Consider the following 22130-nt stretch of genomic DNA (forward strand, 5'->3'; position numbering starts at 1 on the left):
TTAGGCTTGAAGATGGGGTTTCGCTGGGGACCTTGGCTGTCTCCTGTCTCTATCATTACCATCCTTGCTCCAAAGTTAAATTTAAATTCTTCCCAAAGTTAGCTTGGCCTATGCCCAGGAATGACCAAGGGCAGCTTGGAGTTCAGAAGCAAGATGGAGTCAACTATGCCAGATTTTTCTCACTTTCAAAATTTTGCAAAGGCAGTTTAAATCATGTGTTATAAAGTCACTTTTAGGTATATCTGGTAAGAATTTTAATCCAATTTCTACCCAGGAAATAGAGACCTTATTAGTAAAATGCCTGTGCTGAGCCATATTAAAGAGTTACATTCCCAACAATCTGATTCTGAAAGTTAGTTTGTTAAGATAATGTTATTGTACTTTGAAATAAATAAATACAATTGTAATATGATTCTTTCTTTGAAAAATAGCTAATGTGTCTTTATCATTTTCAACATATTCTTCAGATACTGCTTCAGTTAGGGATGTGTTTGCAGTTCTCATGATTAATTTCCATAAGTTTAAACAGGAAGGGATTTGTTAGATGGTATTAAGTAGCTTATAACAATTTCTAGGAAGATTAGGGGATTATATGTGAACGCTGCACTGATAGCAAGAACAACTAGGAGAAAAAGGGTTTTAGGGAAAATTCAATGGCCCCCTAGGCTGTGGGTTGGAGTCTGTCATGCTCTGGGTCTGGTGACTAGAACTTTTACCACAGTTGCCATAAGAACCAAGTGCCTATGTCCCTCATTCTTGCAAGCAGAATGCATCTGTGTGGCTGAATAATGCCAGCATCTCACTTCTTCCTTCCCAACTTTATGCAAGTGCACCCATGTGGCAGAATTTAGGTAGCATCTGCAGGCTTAACTGCAAGTCTCTAAAATAAAGATTTTGGATTTTCCAGCTCTGTGGTATAGGAAGTTTGCTAGAAAATATTTAGAATAGATGTGGAGTGTACCAATCCACAGTGTCCCCTTAGTGTTTTATCTGATTTTGTCTATATCAACCTAACGAAATGATTGTTATGGTTCCTATTTTAAAGACAAGAAGACTAAATCTCCATGATGGTGGGATAATAGTCTACAAATCAAAATCCCATGTTTCCTTCACCTTCCCCTGCTACTTTTTCTGATCATTTCTGGAGCTTAAGTGCATGCTCCATTAGTATTTCTTCCCACTGCCATTTCAACATAGACCAGAATAGTTGTCAAAATTGTCACATTTAAAAAGACATTTATCATCCACATTAGCCACTGTTTCAAGATTAACATTTCAAGAATGGAATCAACTACTGGGTTAAATCTGTTTCTGCTCTGTGATTTTGGGATTTCCTTAAATGACATGTTCTAGGATTGTATGCCACACACACACACAAAGTCTTCATGGTTGTCCCTCGAGGAAACCTAATTTGACATTTTCAACAGGCCTATTGCCAAAATTTTTAATACTAGCTATCCTCCTCAAGAACAAAATGATCATATACAGACAGTTAATGTCCTTAGAAAATGTCTTGTAAATGTGTACTATGATTTGGTACTGGAAAAATACTACATTAAAAAAAATAAGGGGAAGGCACATAAGAGAAAGAAAAGGAACTGATTTACATGACTGAAGACCCGTTTCTTCTGCATTTGTTCATTTAAATATCCCACCTACAGATAAAATTACCAAGCATTCCCACAGAACTCTATAAAAGGGGGAGAATTACTGAAAGATTTGATGGGTAGAAGCATTTCAGCTGGATTCCACCTTTGCATCATTCCCTTGGAGTTTAAAAATACCCCATAAAATCAGAAGGAATTAGTAACACTAAGAAGCAAACAAATAAGCAAAGCACCCTAGGACTGATGAGCTGGAATAGATACGTCCACAGTCAGAGTTTATCAAACCTTATCAATAAAGCTGAAAGAACATATTTTCTTAATTTGAATTTTTAGTTTCTAAGAATAAAAGATTACTAAAATTTAAATTGGAGAGCTGAATAGAAAACTTCAGTGTAGCTTGAATCTATTAAAATACCATCTGTTGGTAGGAATCAAAAGGAAGAAGGCACCATCATTATTTCAAAAATATGTCAATTGCTATTATAAATGTCAGGGCATCGTGACTGCTAAAAGATAACCCGTCCTCAGGAGAAGAGTGAATTTAGGAGTCTCGATGGTTTAAAAGTTTATGCCAGGTACATATACAAGGTGGGATGGGGGAAATAAGAGAAGGATTGGAAGCAAGCTCTGCCAGTTTAGTCATAGTTGTTTAATTATCCTGTGTGAGTGTCAATAGTTGTAAACCACGATTTTCAGTGAGTTATGGAATTTTATATTTTATGGTTCATGTGCCCATCCTCTGCCTATTGGCTGTAAACTCAACTACTAACCATTCTTCACACTAAAGAACACACTGAAGTCAGTTTTCTGTTGAGCCAATATCAAATTCTTTGAGTAGTTACAGTTAAACTGCAGTATTAGAGGTGAGCTTGGGAGAGGTATAGGTGTCATATCAGTTTGCACATTACAACAAAAGCAAGATATAGAGCAAATTCTGAGTGTTCAAACATGCATTGGTAAACTGACAAGAAATTATGACTTGTACTCTTGGTCAGAAAATTCCTACTCTCTGCTCTTAGGTACTTTGACAGTCATCTTACATATAAAGCTTTTTCCAAGGTAGATACAGTAAACTCTGATGACAGGATCCACTAACATTGTAATTGAGCTAAGTGGCAGGGTTGTTGAAGGATGTGAGTCCAGGAAGGCTCTGAAACTCAAATGTTGCCCTGATGTTACTGGACTGCAAAGTTTGCTGAGTTCCTAAATTTCTCAAAGGTTGGCAAAGCCCAAGCAATCTTTCTAACCAAATTCTAATTTCTAATATCACTAAGCTAATTAAAAAAAAACCTCTCTGGTGTGGATTTTGACAAAGATGCATGAAGCACTAAATAGCCACATTTGAATATGTTAATTCCTTCTTGTGCTAGTCTATTTCCTAGCTAAATACTCTTGGAGTACTTTGCAGTATACCTCTCTGATGAAAATTCTTCAGATTTTATCTAACTGACCCTAGAGTGTAGACTAGAGTTGAACAGGGCAAACACATACATTTCACTATTTATACATAAAGACAATACAACATAGATGTGTGTCTTCTTTCATGCCATCTCTAGGGCTGTTCCTCTGTGTCCAGAATATTTTCTCTGTTTCTTTCTAAGGCAAGTGTAATGGAAATTCACCTTCTCCATGAAGGCATCGTTCTTTTTTCCCTGTAACTCACAAGAAACTCTTCTTTGGACACCTACCACTGACTACCTTGTATGGTCACTCAACTCTTTCATATGTTTGTATCCTGTTTCCCCAGGTGGAGGTCAAGTATCATTTCTCTATACCTATTTATTCATCTACTACAGGACTGCATACCTTGGAGGTACTCAGTAGATATCTTATAAATAAATGAATAAATGATGACATGAAAGACCCATTAAGGTGGGCTCAAATATGCCTTCTTACTGCTTCCACTTAGGAGAAATGTTGTAATCCTTTTAACTTTGTGATCCAGACTTGTGAGGCTGAAGTCTTACACACTATTTGATTCTGGAAGCAATATACTTTGAGGCATTTATTTTGACGGCTAAAGGCAGGTGTCTTAATGTTCCCCAGCTGTGGCCTGCAGCAAAGCCCATCAAGAGAAGGCCTTTAGGGGCAATGCTTTGTGAGTGCCTCATGAATTTTGTGCTCTAGTTGTCTGCCAACCCCTATTCCAACCCACGCGCACACTCACACACACACACACGCATGTGCACACACACACACATACACACACACAGCTCCACCATTTACTTTGTTGCTTGGCATTTACACAGCAGCAGATGTGCTGTAAATAGACATGCAGCAACAGGGCTGGCATACCAATGGACCCAGAGGTGAGACATCTGGTAAAACAGATGCAGCGTGGCAGGGAGATACAGACTGCCCAGAAAGTGCTCATCTCCCAAGATCAACACCAAGGATCTGACCAATGCCTGGTTGGGCACTGTGCCTTCCAAACAGATGGGGATAGATTTGAGCCAATAAGAATATATGAAGAAAGTGGTCAGATTGCTTGTGAGATAGAGGGGCCTGTGCCAGGAAAGTTGAATCAGCCATTTTCTTTTAAAAGTCTGCTCTCCTTGTCACCTGGCACCACACACTCATCAAACACTGTCAAACAGTTTTCACGCAAGTTTCACCATAGCAGAGCGAGCCTTTAAATAAATGCCTCACCTTTTTCATGGAGATGACGAGAGGATTAATTAGTTAATGTTAGCAATGCTCCTACAAGATCAGTGCATGAAAGAAAACTCACAAAGTGCATTATTAATAATGGAATGAGGTCACACTCCATAAAAGCCCTGTAAAAAATTCCATTTTCGGTATACAGCAGTCATTTTGTGCTAGAGTCCCACTTTTTATTGAAATATTTAACAAGCATAATGCAACGTAATTTGTGTTAACTAGCAAAAAAAAAAAAAATGCATTCAGGAGAAATGTAGGGGAAAAAGCATCAAATCCACTTATCTTTTTACTTCTTTTGTGTGGTCTAGAAGTAGGGTCATTTTTTTTTTCCCTTGAAGAACAAGCTTACTTATTCATGTCTCTAATACTTACTTTTGATTCACTGCATCTATTCAACTAGCCATTATAATACAATGAACAAAAAGTAACTGTAAGGGACACTTGAATCTTCAGATATGCAAAAATAAGGTGTTAGATATGTTGTAAAATAAAGTTCTTGAACAAATGTAATTCTCTTATTTTTGGAAATATGTTATCAGGATCAGGCTAACAAAGTATTTCCGAAATGGAATTCTCTAAGGGGGCTTGCATACAACGGGAACAACCACAAGATAAACAGCAATGAACCCGGATAAGAGGAACTTGAAATTAGCATAATTTATTCCACCAAAGAATCTCTTTACTTCTGTTTCTTTCAATACTCCTTGAATTTTGTCCTCGTTTGTGAGACAAAACAGGTCACCTTAGCCTAAAAATATCTTGCATCCAACTTTTATTACCATATATATATATATATTTTACCATATTTGCTGTTTTTATTATTACATTTCATTCAGGGTGTGCATACCCTATTTCATCAAAGTAATCATAACCTCTTATAAGACAGTCAGTTACACTGTTAATTATATTAGTTACCCAATTACATTATATTAATTTAGTACATCCCTCAATAAATACCTGTTGATTGATGCTGAAAATACAAAAAAAGGTAATAATAGATAACATACAGAGAGCACCCTCACTGTGCTAGCCATTTTACTAGTTGCTTTCATGCATTGTCTCCTTCTAGTCATCACAACACTATGTGAGATGGGTTCTACTGTCATCTCAATTTTAAAGATAAAGACAATGAGTCTCAAGCAAGGTCACTAAGATCCCCCAAATGTATTGGTAGGAAAGTGCAGGGCATGGACTTGAATTTAATTCTGGCTGAATCCAATCATCCACTATACTATATTGCCTCTAAGTTTCTTCCACTCCCTAGTGAAATCCCTACCCCCGACAGTGCATCATTAAATGTTCATTAAGAAAACTTTTGCTTCCTAATATCTTACAGGTAAACTCCAACTTCTTAAATTAGGCAAGAAATACAAATAGATGAAGATTCGCTACACTAGTTGTTCAGTGACTATTACAAGCTGGATATAGCAGGTCTAAAAGAGAGAAGCAGGCTTGCTCTTTGAATACCCAGAGTCTCATTTATGCACTGAAGCCATCCATGATGATGTCTATCAAAAAGAATTTTCAGTTCCCTCTGCTCCCAACCAGGGATGCTTTGGGGACTAAATAGATATTGCTCACAGAACATAAAGTAATCATATAATTAATGATAAACCATCCAGGAGCTCTTCTGCTATTATGAGATCATTTAAAAATAACCATCTCTGAGGTCCGAAAGCAGTAAATAACGTCAGCCAAATAGCTTTGACATTCAGGTTCCAAGCATTCTAATGTAGGGGGTAATTCAATGCACTCTTATAGCTTGAAATGAAGACTTGCTTTCCTGATTGACTCTCTATTAACGATAAATTGTTTAATTAGTTAACAAGATAACTGCCGGGGAATGGGAAGTAAAATCACAATGGCATATGTTGGCAGAAAATGACTTCTCCATAGTAAACATTTATAATTTTATGCATTCATCCATTTAATAAACATTTATTCATCACCATTCTGGCATGAGGCATTGCTTTAGGTGCTGTGTTTACTGAGATAAACAATACAAATTCCCTGACCTTGTGGAGTTTATATTCTAGTAAGCAACACACAAAATTTATGTATTTAACTGTTGTTATAATCTGGTTTCAGATAATGATAATTACTATAAAGAAAGGGTGCAAATCAGATAACAGAGCAGTAGAAGGAGGTGTTACAAGGTCAGGAAAGGACTCTGAAAGTGCCCTGAGCAACAGCCTGAATTATATGGAGGAGGAAATGATGAATCTGGGAGAGGGATGTTCTGGGCAAAAGAATCAAATTGTCTAAAGGGCCTAAAGTGAGGACAAGAATGGCCAGTTCAAAGCAATGCTAAATGGCCATATTGGCTTCTGTAAATGAGCAAAGAGAAAGTTCTAAACAATGAGATGGAAAAGGCAGACAGGAACAAGACCATACAGAGCCTGGAGGCCTTCTTCAAATTTTAATTGTGAGGCTATTTAGAGATTTTGAGCAAAGGGATGGCATGATCAGATTTACATTTTAGAAAGATCACACTCACTGTTATGTGGATAATACCTTACAAAGATGCAAGAGAGGAGGAAGGGAGACTAATTAAATGCTATTTCAGGAGATGAGGATATTTTGGACTACAGTTTAAGGGTGGGGAAGGTGAGGATGCTCAGATTCAGGATATGATCTTGAACTACAGCTGTCAAGAAGAGGGGTTAAGTGAATTGTGGTATATAATGATAAGAGAAGACACTTATATTCAAGGGTTAAGGAGAGACTTAAAAATGCTATAATACCAAAAATAGGTGTTGCAAACTGTATTTTTCTCAGCCACATTTCCGCAGTTTAATGAACTATTCCCAATAGGAATTCCTGAGAATAGGACAAAAAGCCTTTACTCCTTTAAAGCTCAGAAATTAGTGTTGTGAAAAAGCCCTTGGGTCTAGGAATCTGGTCCAAGCTCCAATGCTGATTTTTCCTGGTGACCTAGAAAAGGTTTTTCTACCTCTCTGGGCCTTCGTTTCCTCTTTTGAAATGTGTAAGTGAGAAGCAAAAATTGGAAAATATTTAAGGTTCTTTCCAGCTACACTCTTTAAGCAAAGGGTCACGTTTAATAAGCTGTAAGGTTTAATTTTAACATATGTAAGCAGTCTATAGTCAGATATATTTTCTAAAACTGAAAATGGTCATTGATGATATCATTACCTCACTAACATTAGAATAGATCCTGGAAGTTGATACGGTTTAGCAAGCACAATTTCTGCAAAAGAATGGCAAGTAGCACCTATTATAGCAGAATATGTGGATCTTTGAATCCTGCTAGATGTGCCTAAATTTGGAATCTTTGTAGTGAAAATGATACTTCCCCTGTACCTTTACCCAGTATAGGTACTAACTGACTATGCTGAACTACTTTTCCTTCATTCCGCTATCTACTTCATAAGAAAGGATTTTTGCTTAGAAAGACATCTTGACACTAAAAAGTTGTCCAACTACATAGGTTCCAATTAGTATTAATATGTTCAATGCTTTATCATATATTTGCAAATTCTTACCCAATCAAGAAAATAAAGATAAGAATAAACATTCTACATAAAAGAATTAAAATCTTTTATACATTCGTATGCTTAAAATCTAAAATAGAGTAAACTTCCAAGAGTTAACAATTCTGAAATTGATCTTAGGCTAGAATTTCCAGAAAGTACAGCTTGATCCCAAGGTTTATATAAAAGTATTTTATTAGCAAATACAATCAGAGAAAAGCAGGAGTAAACAAAAGAGAGAGGAGCAGAGCAGGAGGGAGCACCAGCACAAGAGTGTTTATCGAGCTGGCCCCACGGAGGAAGACTGTCTGATGTTGTGGAACCATCTTCTGAGAAGCATCATAAACTGCATCTCAAACAGCTTGTCTGGGCTGAGGATCGATCCATCAGCACCTGCATTCTATTGGTCAAAATTCACTGCAAAAACTGTTAACTCCCACCCCCCAGCATTTCTGATTTGCACAAATGGGGGTCCACGCAAAGTCTCACAGTGCCCCTTTGCTGCAGGTCAAAAACCTGGTGCGAGGGGCAAGAGAGGTGGCAGGGGAAGGAAGTGAGATGCTGTTGGGTTTTCCCTGCGTGCAGAAGGACAGAACCATGCAGAGCTGGCCTCTGCAGCAGCGGCTGGAAGTAGTAAGTGTGATGCATAAGAAATGTCCGATTCAAAGCATTTTCTCCATTAGATGTAAAAATGCAAGGTAGAAAAGAAGGGCCTCTTTAGCAACATATGTGAGAATGATTTAAGGGACTTAGCCTACAGTAAAAATGACATGGGTTAACCATGACATGTAGTGCCCAAGCCGAACAAAACAAACAAAAACAATACTACATTCGGTAGCATTAACCAGAGTAGAGTGTCCAGAAATAGGAAGATGCTCATACAGTTCTCCTCTACATAGGTCAGATTACACAAAGCAGACTAGGATACAAGAAAAGTGGCCATGACAGCTAGGCGAACTATAACCCATACTAGAAAGAGAGTTACAGATAAAGGAATTAGAGAATTTTATTAGTAGAATAGCAGAAAAAGAAATTATGCTATGTCTTCTATATCCTAGTACTTAAAAGTGTTCATATGGAAGACAGCTGAGAGTTAATTCTGTGAGAAATAACAGGTAGAAATAAAAATCCACGGTTGAAGTCATTAAAACGCATTTTTGTTATTAAAATCTCTTCACATAAGGAATGTGTATCTTGGAGTGAGGTAGAATAATACTAAAGGTATCAGTGTACTTTGGGGGGTTATAGAAACAGAGCATGGGATTTTTGAGTTAGAGAATATGTACGTGAATGTAGACCCTAGAATTTCTAGCTGGATGATAACTGACAAGTTGTCTGATGTCTCTGAGTCTCAGTTTTCTCAACAGAATAATGGTAATACTCTCAGAGTTAATGCAAAAATTACAAGATAGAAGTCTGTATATGAATCTTAAGGAGTACTAAATGTCCTGCTATCAACATTCACAGTAGTTACTGAGAGGTAGAAGGTATATCAAGATTTTTAAATAAAGGAAAGTTTTCTTAGGTTAGAAGAGTGAGCTTTAACATCACATATGTGGCTGGCATTGTCAGTTCCAGCAGCAACTTGGACTCTATGGAGAAAAAGCTGTGTTCTCTAGAGCCAAAACTCATTCAGTGGCAAGAATTGCTGTATTTTAAAATGGGGCTTATTTGAATAGAAAGAAAGACACTCAAACTGTAATGAGCCTTCCAGGCATTTTATAAAATTCTCATTAGAAAATAACATGGCCAACAGGCTATATGGGTACTAAATCTAAGAACAAATAGCATGAATGAGATACTAAACGTTCAAAGCCTGTACTGTTTGCTAAAAAGCATAAATCCAATTGATCAGATGCCAAATTAAATGTAGAGAGACTAACAAAATATTACTGTAGCAGAAAATACTGTTAGAAATTAAGCAAATGAATAAACATTCTCCTGCTGGTGAATATTTGTGGCAATTATTGAAAAATTTTGCAAGCATGTGGTATTTTAACAAACCTTAACATTATATGATGTGCAATTGTATGTGAGAAAGCTCTGAAGTGTTTTGCTCTGAGAATTGGATGGTGTTCTATCCTTGCTTCTAATGAGAGGCATGTAAATAATATAAAACATTGATTTGGCACTTAGATGGTATTAATGAATGAGCAGCGCTGACCACCAGCTCTTTTCATTTGGGACAGGTGACTATGTGTGTGTAGCAAGTTCCTCTGTGCTAATGAGAGATTAAAGCTGTTTGACAGCGTCCATGAAGTGTAGACACTTGATAGAAGACAGCATTGCAACTGGCCCTTTGAGAAAAATTAATGTCTTTTTAACTGCAAGGTTTTTAAAATCAATGTAAACCAAGTTTTCAAATACATGTGATTCCCCTACTTTTATCCAACACCATTTAAGAATTAACTCACACGTTTATCCATCCATTCAATTGCCATTTATTATCCATTCATCCGTCCAAGGCATGAGCCTTGGAGTTTCATTGCTTGATTTCTGAATCTTGAACCTCAACTTAGTGACAATACAACCTTAGACAATTTACTTAACCTTCCTAAGCTGCAGTTTCCTCTTGTATAAAATGGAGGTAATAATGGTAATTACCCCCATGGATTGATTCCTTGCTGTGAATGAAGGAGTTAAAGTGTTAAAATGCCTAACACTGGCTCCAGAATGTAGTAATCACTCAGTGTTAAACGTAATAGTTGTTATTTCATTCAAATATTAATTATGTACCTGCTAACCATTGGTACTCAAAAAACATGCTCAATAATTCTTCTGTTGTTATGGTATCTTCATTAATTACTTTCAACCTTATGGATGCCAAAGGAAATCACGCTTTTATTGAATAGTGTTCATCCCCAGAAAGAAAAAAAGGCAATTCTCTAAGGATCCTATATGAATTTCCAACCTACCAACTCCTCCTTTAGCTAGGATGCTTCTTACAAGTAAAACACGAGGCTCATATTCTGCACTTTCCACAGAATTCAAGATACGCTACCTTGGACAGACCAATCGGGACCAGAAAGGATGTTGGACAGCATGTGCATAAACTGCTCTGGCAGTTTTCATTCCAAATGAACATCAATTTGAAGGCAGTACCTGGCCCCTTCCACACAGATTATCTTGAAAATAACCCCACTATTCTTAAGGGACCTGAATAACAGGAAATTTTCCTGGGCCACCAACCCTCACCCGTGAGACATGTTTACAAAACACTGCTCACAGTTTGAATCAGTTTTCATTTTCTTCACTGGAAAAAGCCCTTGCATCCTCCCCCCACCTCCATGACAGACGCACATGGCTCTGCTACCTCCTCTCTGACATGGACTCTTCACAGTGAGTTGGATCTAGTATCATGTTAATTTATTTTTTCAATGAAACATTATTAGTTTGAAGTAATTACGTAGGTAGATAACTAAAGATATAGAAACTTGAATTTAAAAATGAGTTTTAGGGGGAATAAAATTGTTTTTACCCAATACCACAGGCAATTGCAACATCCTGTCACCAAGGCAGGATTGCTTGAGTACACTGCTTCCATAAAGAGATTAAGACTGATTTATTACAAGATGTCAAGTCTATGTAAATGAATGCTGGTATAACATTTGAAAAGTGCATTTGCATGAAAAGCTCCAATTTGTTCCTGATATTTTATATAGATTGTTCTTTTTTTTTTCCAAAAATATTTTTGAAGAATGTGGTACAGAGAAAGCCTCTGTTAGAGTTGTGGAAAAGCATGGTAAATGGTTCAATGTCACTGAGACATTTCTTATTGTTCGTTTACCAAAATAAGAAATAAAGATACATAAAAAGATAAAATGTGATAATAGAGCAATAAATAAAACATTTTTTAAAATGTCATTCAGCAAATCCCAGTCAAAAGTTTTATGTTGATAAATGTATTTTTCAATGCACGTCTCACCTTAGCAAGACAAACTTCTCCAAACATGGAAAAGAAGAAGGGGCAATGGAGGAAAGAGAAGGAGGGGAGAGACAGGGAAGAAGAAAGAGATGGAGAGATAGAGAGAGAGAGAGAGAGAGAAGCAACAGTAGCCTTTCAATGGTTCAGTGCATCTTGAGTTAGGCATGGATAAGGAAGTGAGATATGTATAACTTATACATTCATTCAACATATATTCATTTAGTGTTTATTATATTCTCAGTACCCTAGTAAGCATTAGGAATAAAACAGTAAATGAGAAAGGCAAAATTTCCTCTTTCATAAAATTACATTTTAGATGGAGAACACATATAATGTACAAACAAGTTAACAGTTTAATTTTGGATAGTGATGAATGCTGTGAAAAGAATAAAATAAGGTGTTATAATAGCATGTTACTAGGTTGGCCTAGGAAATTCTTTCAGAGGGGAAACATTTGAGCTAGAGCTAAATGACAGAAAAGGGCTAGGCCTTTTCCAGTAGAAAGAGCAGGTGCGAAGACCCAAGGCAGGAAGAAAAATGAGGCCATTGTGACTGGAGTTTCGTAGGTAAGTGGAAGGAAAGTGATTGAGATAAGTGTGGCGTGATAGACAGGGATCAGGTCATTTAGAGTTTATGAGAAGTAGAATTTTATTTAAGTGCGATGGGAAGTAATTGGTAATTAAGCCTCTCATTTTCTCATTTACCTTATTTTCCATTGTTCATGTAACATTTATTTTTTAATGGCCATATATTAGGCCAAATGTAGGCATCATTAAGTTCCAAATAACATAAATTAAACAGGCCAGATTTTTTCCATATAATGACATAAAATAAATAGTAATTAACAACAGAAATGAAAGAAAAAAATCTGTTACCCAGAGAATTAAACATAAATCTCTTATGGAACCATTAGATCATAGGGGAATCAAAAACTAGAATTTCAAACTAGATCAAGAATAATGAAAATAAAAATGCACTTTCATTTTTAGCTATGAGCCAGACTAGGTATTCTGAACAATTTTACTATTGAAAATAACTAAAACTGACACATAATATTTGTGGCAGTAACTGGCTAGATGTTCACCTTCCTGTTTCCTCTCTCTGCATATACAGCTAAAGTATACTTTCCAGCCCTCTTGAATTTAGGTAGGATGATCTCTGTATTTCCTGTCTATGGAATGTGAATTGATGTGTCACTTCCAGTTCAAGCCAGTTATGAATAGATTTACCTTCTCCAAATTCTCTACCCACCCACCCCATCACACACACATTTGTTGTCTGAAGCATACTGGGATGACTATGAAAGCACATGATAAAAATGAGGGAGCCTCAGCATAGAAGGACTCTGAATCCCTGTATGATTGAGTGAAGCAGAGTCTACTCACCTGTTGACTTTATTAGACTGTGATATAAATGAGAAATAAACTTTGGTTGTGTTTAGCTATGGATATTTAGGGAGTTGCTTATTTTAGCACCTACTATTACTTATGCTATCTATTACAGAAGTTAAGATCCTCAAGTAGGACATTAGCTTAATAATTGTTTAGTGAGCAGGGAGGAAACTGATATTAGAAGCTTTAATGATGGAGTTATGACCTATGGTGATAAACATTTGGTAAAATTGAGGCTTTGGTACCTAGGAATCCAATCACGTACTGATTGAGTTGGAAGCTCCAGGGTAAGAGGTTGGCATGAATAAAATCTTTAGTTTGTGTTGGCAACTATTATTTTCTTTTAGCAAAGTCTTATAACACAAAATACTCAGGAAAGAAAGGGCTAATTTGCAATCAAAAATAAAAGCAAATATCGCAAGTGAATAAATTTGAAATATCTAGGGTTTGAAAAATCCTACTGCTTCTGGACAACAAAGATCAGAAAATAATATTGGGGGAATCTGTAAACAAACATGTAGTAAGACCCAGTCTTGTCATGAATATCAGATTAAGGGTGGGTGTGAGAGTGTCAGTACTCACCATCACTATGAGTAGTCACCATGTACAGAAGCAAGGGGATGAGGAAGCAAAGAAAGATAAAGACAGATTATCTGGGAACTTAAAAAAGGGTCTTTGGATTTAGTTGTTGGCCCAGGAAATTAACTGGAAAGAAACAGATGAGAAGCATGCCAAGTGCTGGAAGGATGTAATTGAAAAATAAAAATAAAAATTCAACCTAGGCTAAGCTATTTGGCTAATCAAAAGTTAAAACAATCTCTTTAGGTTACCGTATTTTCATGAGCAAGAAGCAGGCTTCGAAAACTTAAACCTACTCACCTGTAGACATAGCAAATGGGATCATGGAAAACAGAAAATAACTATCTGAATGAAGCTGTGAAGAAAAAAAATGTGCAAAGGTACCACTTCCAGAGCAGAGAACCAGAATCTAAAAGAGGAACTTCTCTCATTGTTAGGATTTTGGAACTACTATAGACAAGTGATTGTTCTGTGTTGTTTCACATTCTTACTTCTTTCAAAGAGAAGTATTTTGGGGGTTATCTTGACTAGGTACCATACTAAATACTTAGTGTGGGACAGTTGACTTATCTTTTTAGTTCATTGGTCACCAGCAAATGAGAAGCCATATCTGCACCTGATGGTGCAGAATATACATACCTGAGAGATCTTGAACCTTGAGTTGGATACACTGGGGTTATTGGTGTGATAGAACTAGAAGAACCATAGATTCTTTGTTACTCCTCATAACGAGTGGTAGAATTAAATCTTCCTCACACTAAATCTGGGCTTGCCTAAGTGATGTTCTTGATCAATAGAATCTGGCAGAAGTGATGTTCTTGGACCTTTGAGGCCAAGCCGTAAGAAACTTTGTATCTTCTACCAAGGAGCCTTGGAAAACTCACACTTAGAGCCCTGAGCTTCCTTATAACAAGCCAACTTCCCTGATACCACCGTGTTTTGAGAAGCCCAAACTTTCAGGAGAGGGCACATGGAGAGGCTCTGAGACTACATGGAAATGGAGAGGGGAGAGGCTAAACCCAGACTTCCAGACATTACGCCAAGGCACATGAATGAAGTCATCTTGGATCTTCTACCCTAGCCTAGCATCAGACTAACTCCTGTTAAAGCCATTAGGAGCACAAAATTGCCTGCTGAACCCTTTCAGAATTTCTTACTCACAGAACTGTGAGATATAATAAAATGGTAATTGAAAATACAATAATTATTGATTAAAAATCAGAAATGATTTTTGCTGATTTTTAAAAGATTTTATGTCAATGAAAAAATAAAATAAATTAGAAAATTTAGAACTAACAACAACAAAAATACTCTACCTACAAAACATCATGAGATGAAACTAATACTTAAGAGAAATCTACAGGCAAAAAGACTTAAATCCATATTTTGGAAAAGAACATAGGTTTAAATTAAACTAAACACTAAACTTATGTAGTTAGAAAAATGAACTAAAAATTAAAGAAAAGTAATAATAACAAAAATTTTAAAAATAGAAAATACACCTATAATTAGAGAAGATTTTTAAAAAGTCAAATATTTGTTAATTTTTTTAGCCTTTTCAGGGTATTGATCTTTTGCAAGACTGAGCATTTAAAAAAGTAAAGGACACAAAAACAATATTAGAAATGACAATACAACGATTTTTACTGATAACTTAATGAAAGGAAATAAAGATTTTTTAAACATTTTATTCCAGTAAGTTTGAAAACTTAGAAAATTTGCCAATTACTAGAAAAATATATCTTGCTAATTAACCAAAGTTGACTCAAAAAGTAGCCAAAAATAAAAATGCCTTTTATGAAGAAACTGTCCTTTCCCTATAGTGTAGCATCTTTTTCAAAAACCAGTTGGCCATAAATACATGGATTTATTTCTGGGCTTTCTATTTTGTTCCATTGGTTAATGTGTCTGTTTTTGGGCCACTATCATGCTGTTTTGCTTACAATGGCTTTATAATACATTTTTAAATCAGGAAGTATGATGCCTCCAGCTTTGTTCTTTTAGTTCAAGATTGCTTTGGCTATTTAGGTTCTAAAAGAAACATGCAGAAGAATGAAATTTGTCCCTTGTCTCACATCATACAAAAATCAACTGAAAATAGATAAAAGACTTAAAGGTAGGATGTGGAGCTGTAAAACTACTAGAAGAAAACATAGGAGAAAGACTCTACAGTGCTGGTCTGGGCAACGATTTCTTGGATATGACCCCAAAAGCACAGGCAATAAAAGCAAATATAAATAAATGGGATTGCATCAAACTTTAAAAGTCTTCTTCACAAAAAAAGAAACAACAGAATGAAGAGGCAACATATAGATTGGAGAAAATACTTTTAATCCTCATTAAGGGCTAATATCCAGAATATATAAGGAACTCAAACAATTCAACGGCAAGAAAACAACCCATTTTTTAAAATCAGCAAACACCATGGAATACTATGCAGCCATAGAAAAGAACAAAATCATATCCTTTGCAGGGACACAGGTGGAGCTGGAGGCCATTATCCTTAGCAAACTAACACAGGAACAGACAACAAAATACCACATGTTCTCACTTCTAAGTGGGAGCTAAACAATGAGGACACATGGACACGCAGAGGGGAACAACACACACTGAGGCCTACCAGAGAGTGGAGGGTTGGAGGAGGGAGAGGTCAGGAAAAATAATCAATGGCTACTAGGCTTAATACCTCAGTGATGAAATCATCCGTACAACCCACCCCCATGGCTCAAGTTTACCTTTGTAACAAACCTGCACATGTAGGTACCCCTGAACATAAAATAAAAGTTCCAAAAAAGACAAGAAAAAAATTTAAAAAAAGAATCTGAATAGACATTTCTCAAAAGAAGAGATAGAAATGGCCAACAGATACATGAAAAACATGTTCAACATTTCTAATCATCAGAGAAATGCAAATCAAAACCTCAGTGAGATATCACTTTACACCAGTTAGAATTTCTATTGTCAAAGAGACAAAAACTATGAGAAATTACTTAATGGATACAATGCGCATTATTCAGGTGATGGATGACCTAAAAGCTCTGACTTGACTACTGCGTAATCTGTGTATGTAACAAGAAATTGCACTTGCACTCCATAATTTTCTATCCAAAAAAATAAAAATAAAAAACAACTCAGAAAAAAAGACCAATGATAAGTATGTGCAAGGATATGGAAAAAAAAAAAAAGGAACACTTATACACTGTTGGTGAGAATGTAAATTATTACAGGCATTTTGGAAAATAGTAAAGAAGTCCCTTAGAAAAAAAAAAATAGAATTATCATATAATCCAGCAATCCACTTCCAGGTATATATCCAAAGAAATTGAAATAGAGATATCAAATATATAACTGCATTTTCATGTTCGTTTCAGCATTATTCACAATATCCATGATATGGAAGCAAACTAAGTTTCTATCAGTGAATGAATGAAGAAAATGTGGCATATATACAAAATGGAATACTACACAGCCTTAAAAAAGAAGGAAATTCTGTCATTTGCAACAGCATGAATGAAACTAGAGAATATTATGTTAAGTGAAATAAGCCGGGCACAGAAAGGCAAATACTGTCTGATCTCACTTATATGCAAAAATTTTTAAAGTCAATCTCATAGATACAGACAGTAGAAAGGTAGTTATCAGAGGCTGAGGGAAGGGGGAAGATGAGGAAAAGGAAGGTATTGATCAAGGGTACAAAGTTTCAGTTAGATTGGAAGAATAAGTTTTAGTAACTTATTGCACTGCATGTTAATAATAATGTTTTGTATATTTCAAAATGCTAAAATACATTTTAAATATTCTCACTGGAAACAAATAATAAAACGGTGTGGCAATGAATATGTTAATTAGCTTGATTGAACCTATGATGAAAACAAAGATCACAACATCACATTGTACCACATAAATATACGCAACTAGTATTTGTATATTAAAATTAATTAATTGTTTAAAATGCTTTGCTGATAAAAGTATAAATTAGAATACTTTAGAAAGCAATGTGGCATTATCTAGATCAGTTTGAGTGACCACACCTCCCACTTTCCCTGGAACAGTTTCAACTTATGACTGATGTCAAAGCCTAATTATGAGAAATAATTAATAATTCATAATTAACAAACTATTAAGAGAAAAATGTTCAAGTTTGGATACATACCTTACAACCTAACCATTCTACTCCTAGATATTTACCCTAGAGAAAACCTTGTACTGATACCTCAGGAAACATGTGCAAGAAAATTAATAGCAACATTATAAGCCATAGAAATAAAGAAACAAAAACACTGGAACCAATACAAATTTTCATTTGAAATGTTTTCTATAGAATATGATAGAATACCATGCAGCAGAGAGGAAGAATGATCTACAACTCCATGAATCAATTGAATGGACTTCAGGAAAATAATATTGTGAGAAAAAAAGTCTGGTTATAGAATACACCAGCATAAATTTATTATATAAAACTGCTTAGGAATACACATAAATGTGGTTTAAAAAGAGTCTAGGAAATATAACAAGGACATAATATACACCACATTCAGGACATTGGGATAGAGAGGCTTGGAATCAGGAAGAGGGGTAAGGCTTCAAAAGTGCCTATTAAGTGTTTCTACTTCTTAACCCTTGTTGTTATCTATCTTGCATACATAATTTACTTATATAAATCATCTACCATTAAAGCAAGAAAAATTATAATAGTAATAACAGTTACTAACATTTACTGAGTACTCACTTGGAACCAAAAATAATTCTTAAGAGCTTTACAGCTTACAACAAGAACTTAAATTCTCACAACCCTAAGAAGGAGCCATTGTTACTTTCTCCTATTAAAGAGTAAAAATGGCCCATGCTCAGAGATGTTACTTAAAGTACAGGGCTAAACTGCTTATAAATGGCAGAGCCAGGTGTTACTTAATCATTGTGCTTCACTGCTTCTCTTAGTCTGGCTCTAATTTTGCAGATTTCTACACCAACTATATATAACGTTTATATGCAAAACAAAACAAACATTATAAAACAATCTTCAGCCTACCTTCTGCTGGAATTCTTACAATGCTTGAGTTAATTTAGCCTAAATTAAAGATGCTTTAATGTATGACTGAAAGAACTTGGGAGTGCATTAACAACTTACAGTGCAATTCGATTTACATTGAGCTTTCAATCTTAAAAGCATGTTGCCATATGCCTTTATAAATGCCCACTAAAGCAGGTTTATATCATCATTTTCATTTTATGGATAAGGAAACAAGTCATGTGACTATCTTTAGTTCACACAGAAAGGAGTCATCATCATGGATACAGATACTTTATCTATCTCTTAGTCATACTTATTCACATAATATCTGTTACATTGGCCTGGAATAGTTTTTTTTTTTTTAATCTTGATAATCATTCTAAGGTATGGTCTTTAGAAAATGCTAACTCTGATCATTTCACTCTTTAAGGGACTGGTTGTAAATCAGTGATGCTTGGAGCAGTTAAAAAGAAAATTAAAATGTTAGACCATGTTTGGTGCCTAGGAAGGGATAGGGTCTCAAGGCAAATCCATTTTTATTAAAAAGATAATTCTATGTACATTTTTTTCATAGGCTAGAAATTATGATGATGGCTTAGTGGGTTACCTCTTGACAAAAATGTGAGTTGGAAAAGTTCATTTTTCTCTGATCTCTTCTGTTCCTTTTAATTATTTTAATATTAAAATATTAAGAGTTAATAATTGTAATTATTGCTGCTGATTCCACATTCTTCATCACTTGGGTCCTGTTTCTTCCTCATTCTTTCCTTCAGTCTGCTACCAGTCCTCTAGATTTATAACTGGCAAATATGGTATTTTGGAAAACAGCCTGGTCAGGAAGCCACAGCCTTCAGTTTTGGTCCCAATTTTTCCTCTAATTCTCCTAGAGACTCGAATATTTCATCCCTCATCTCTAAGCCTCTGTTTTTCCTTCTTTAATGGAGAGGGATGAACAAGGCCGTTCAATAGAAGGGATGCCTTCTAAATCTAACATTTGTGTCTCTATAGCTAGAATACGTAATTATGAAATTGCCTAAGCTATTACTTCTCCCAGGGATATCTGTAATTTTAAAGAAAATACTTTAAAAATTCATTGCTTTATTCAGTCTCTTATTATCTCTTATAATTGACTGAAACACTCTCCAGATTTCCTTACTTCAGTCCTCCTCTCCTCCAATCTGTTCCAAATACTATGGTCAAAGTAAGCTTTCTGACTATGGACCCCTCAGCCCTGCTTCCTTCATGGATTTCCCCATGTTATCAACCTGTTTAAATCATGATGGCATCAGATAGGAGGACAAATGATCACATGGATACACAGAAGTATTGTTTATAAAAACTGACCATGGTTAAGTTAGCAGTGAATGCAACTTGTCTGTAATACCAAGAATTTCTTGATTATGTTTAGTATATTCATTTTTATTTTTAAGCTAAATCCAAAGGATATTTATTATTTATTTTTAATGCACCAACACCTTCCACACTCCTCTAGTTCTTCCTATAAGGCAGAGTTAACTGGGCTATGCATTGCTCCCACTTCATTAGAGTTTTTTTATTGTTGTATTTTCATTACAATAATAATATGAGTAGGAAGCATCTTTACTAAAGCAACAAACATATGAAGACTGGGATGATTAGGTCTTCTGAGCAACTTGTCCATTTGCATAATTTTGTGGGTTTTTAAAAATTTTCTTAAGAGATAGAGTCTTGCTCTATTCAGGCTTGAGTGCAGTGATATGATCATGGTTGACTGTAGCCTTGAACTCATGGGATCAAGTGATCCTTCTGTGTCAGCCTCCCAAGCAGCTGGGACTACAGGTGGATGCCACCATGCCAGGCTAATTTTTAAACACCACGTTTGTAGAGATGGGGTCTTGATATGTTGCCCAGGCTGGTCTTGAACTCCTGGCTTCAAGTGATCTGCCTGACTTATCCCGCTGAATAGTTGGGATTACAGGCATAAGCCATCGCACCCAACTCATTTCATTCTTAAGGTCATAAGAATGTGAACATTTTGCAATTTCTCTTTCCTTTTCTTGTCTTCTTTTCAACAAGTTATTTCCAATATGTGTGGTTTCTCTAAATTTATTTAAGATAACTAAACCTAATACATGTTTTCTCCACCAAAACCATGGAATTCTCTCCTCAATAAAACCCGCTTTGAACTTACAAAGTTGCTCATCATCTTTTAATGTCTCCCTATTGCCCTCAGAACTTGGAAATGGGAGATAAAAATTCTTCAGGCCACTAAGGAGATAAATTATAATGATGGCGCATGAGCACTTAAAGAATATGTTGGAGCAGTGGTCCTCAAATAAGGAAATAAGGATCCCTCAATTTCTGTCGTTATCCACTGAAGGTTAGTTAAATGATGCTTTCTTCTTAGAATAACCTAACAAGCTAAAGATACTGGGGGCAAGATAGGGATTTATTAAGATGTAGACATATATTGATATAGATATATACATATACATACTTTTTAAACTGAACATCCCCTTTATTGAGGATTCACTGCCATTTCTAGATATTATGGAAATATTCAAATAATATATGTTTAAACTCAAGGAAATTACTGTACTAAGGAGAGGGCACACACACACAAACCTATAATAATAAAAGGCAAAAGGTGATAAGAATTTTCATAATGATGATAATAATGCTAATAATCATTAATGTTTATTAATTATTACCCAGTGAAAGTAATTGTTCCTAGAACTTTACATAATTAACTCAGAAACCTGTACCTCATCTCTCTGAATTGATAGGTACTATTTTTAGCCCTAATTCACAGATGAAAATGTGGGTCACAAGGAGAGTGAGAAAAATCCCCTATTCAAGTGTGAGCTTCATGGAGTGACTGTCTCCCAAAGAGTAAAGGAGGGGGGTCTTTGTAATTTTATATTGGAGAAACCTGACAAACAATATTTCATCCAGGTGGTAAAGGTTATCATCAACAATGATAAGTTATGTTGACAGTATGTACCCTTTATGTGATGCAATGAAAATGGCACTGTGTGGTCTTCCTCTCAAAGACTCTGTGGTCTTCTTCCCAAATATCTATAACCCCAGTCTAATCATAAGAAAAACATCAGACAAATTCTAATAGAGGGCCATCCTATAACATACCTGACTAGTACTCAAAACTGTCAACACCATCAAAAGTAACCAAAGTCACAAAGAAACTTATCTTCAGGAGTAGCTTAAGGAAACATGACCACAAAATGTAATGTGGTATCCTCACTGGAATTTTGGAACAGACAAAGGATGTTAGGTAAAATTTAAGGCAATCTGAATAAACTGTGGATCTTAGCTAATAATAATAGTGCAAGAATATTGGTTCATTAATTATAACAAATATACCTATTGAGGACTGAATTGTGTTCCACAAAAAGATATGTTAAAATTCTAACCTTAGGTACTGTGGATGTAACTTTATTTAGAAATGAAGTCTCTGCAGATGGAATT

The sequence above is a fragment of the Pongo abelii genome, chromosome 8 (genome assembly GCF_028885655.2).
Source record: "Pongo abelii isolate AG06213 chromosome 8, NHGRI_mPonAbe1-v2.0_pri, whole genome shotgun sequence".
Classification (NCBI taxonomy): domain Eukaryota; kingdom Metazoa; phylum Chordata; class Mammalia; order Primates; family Hominidae; genus Pongo; species Pongo abelii.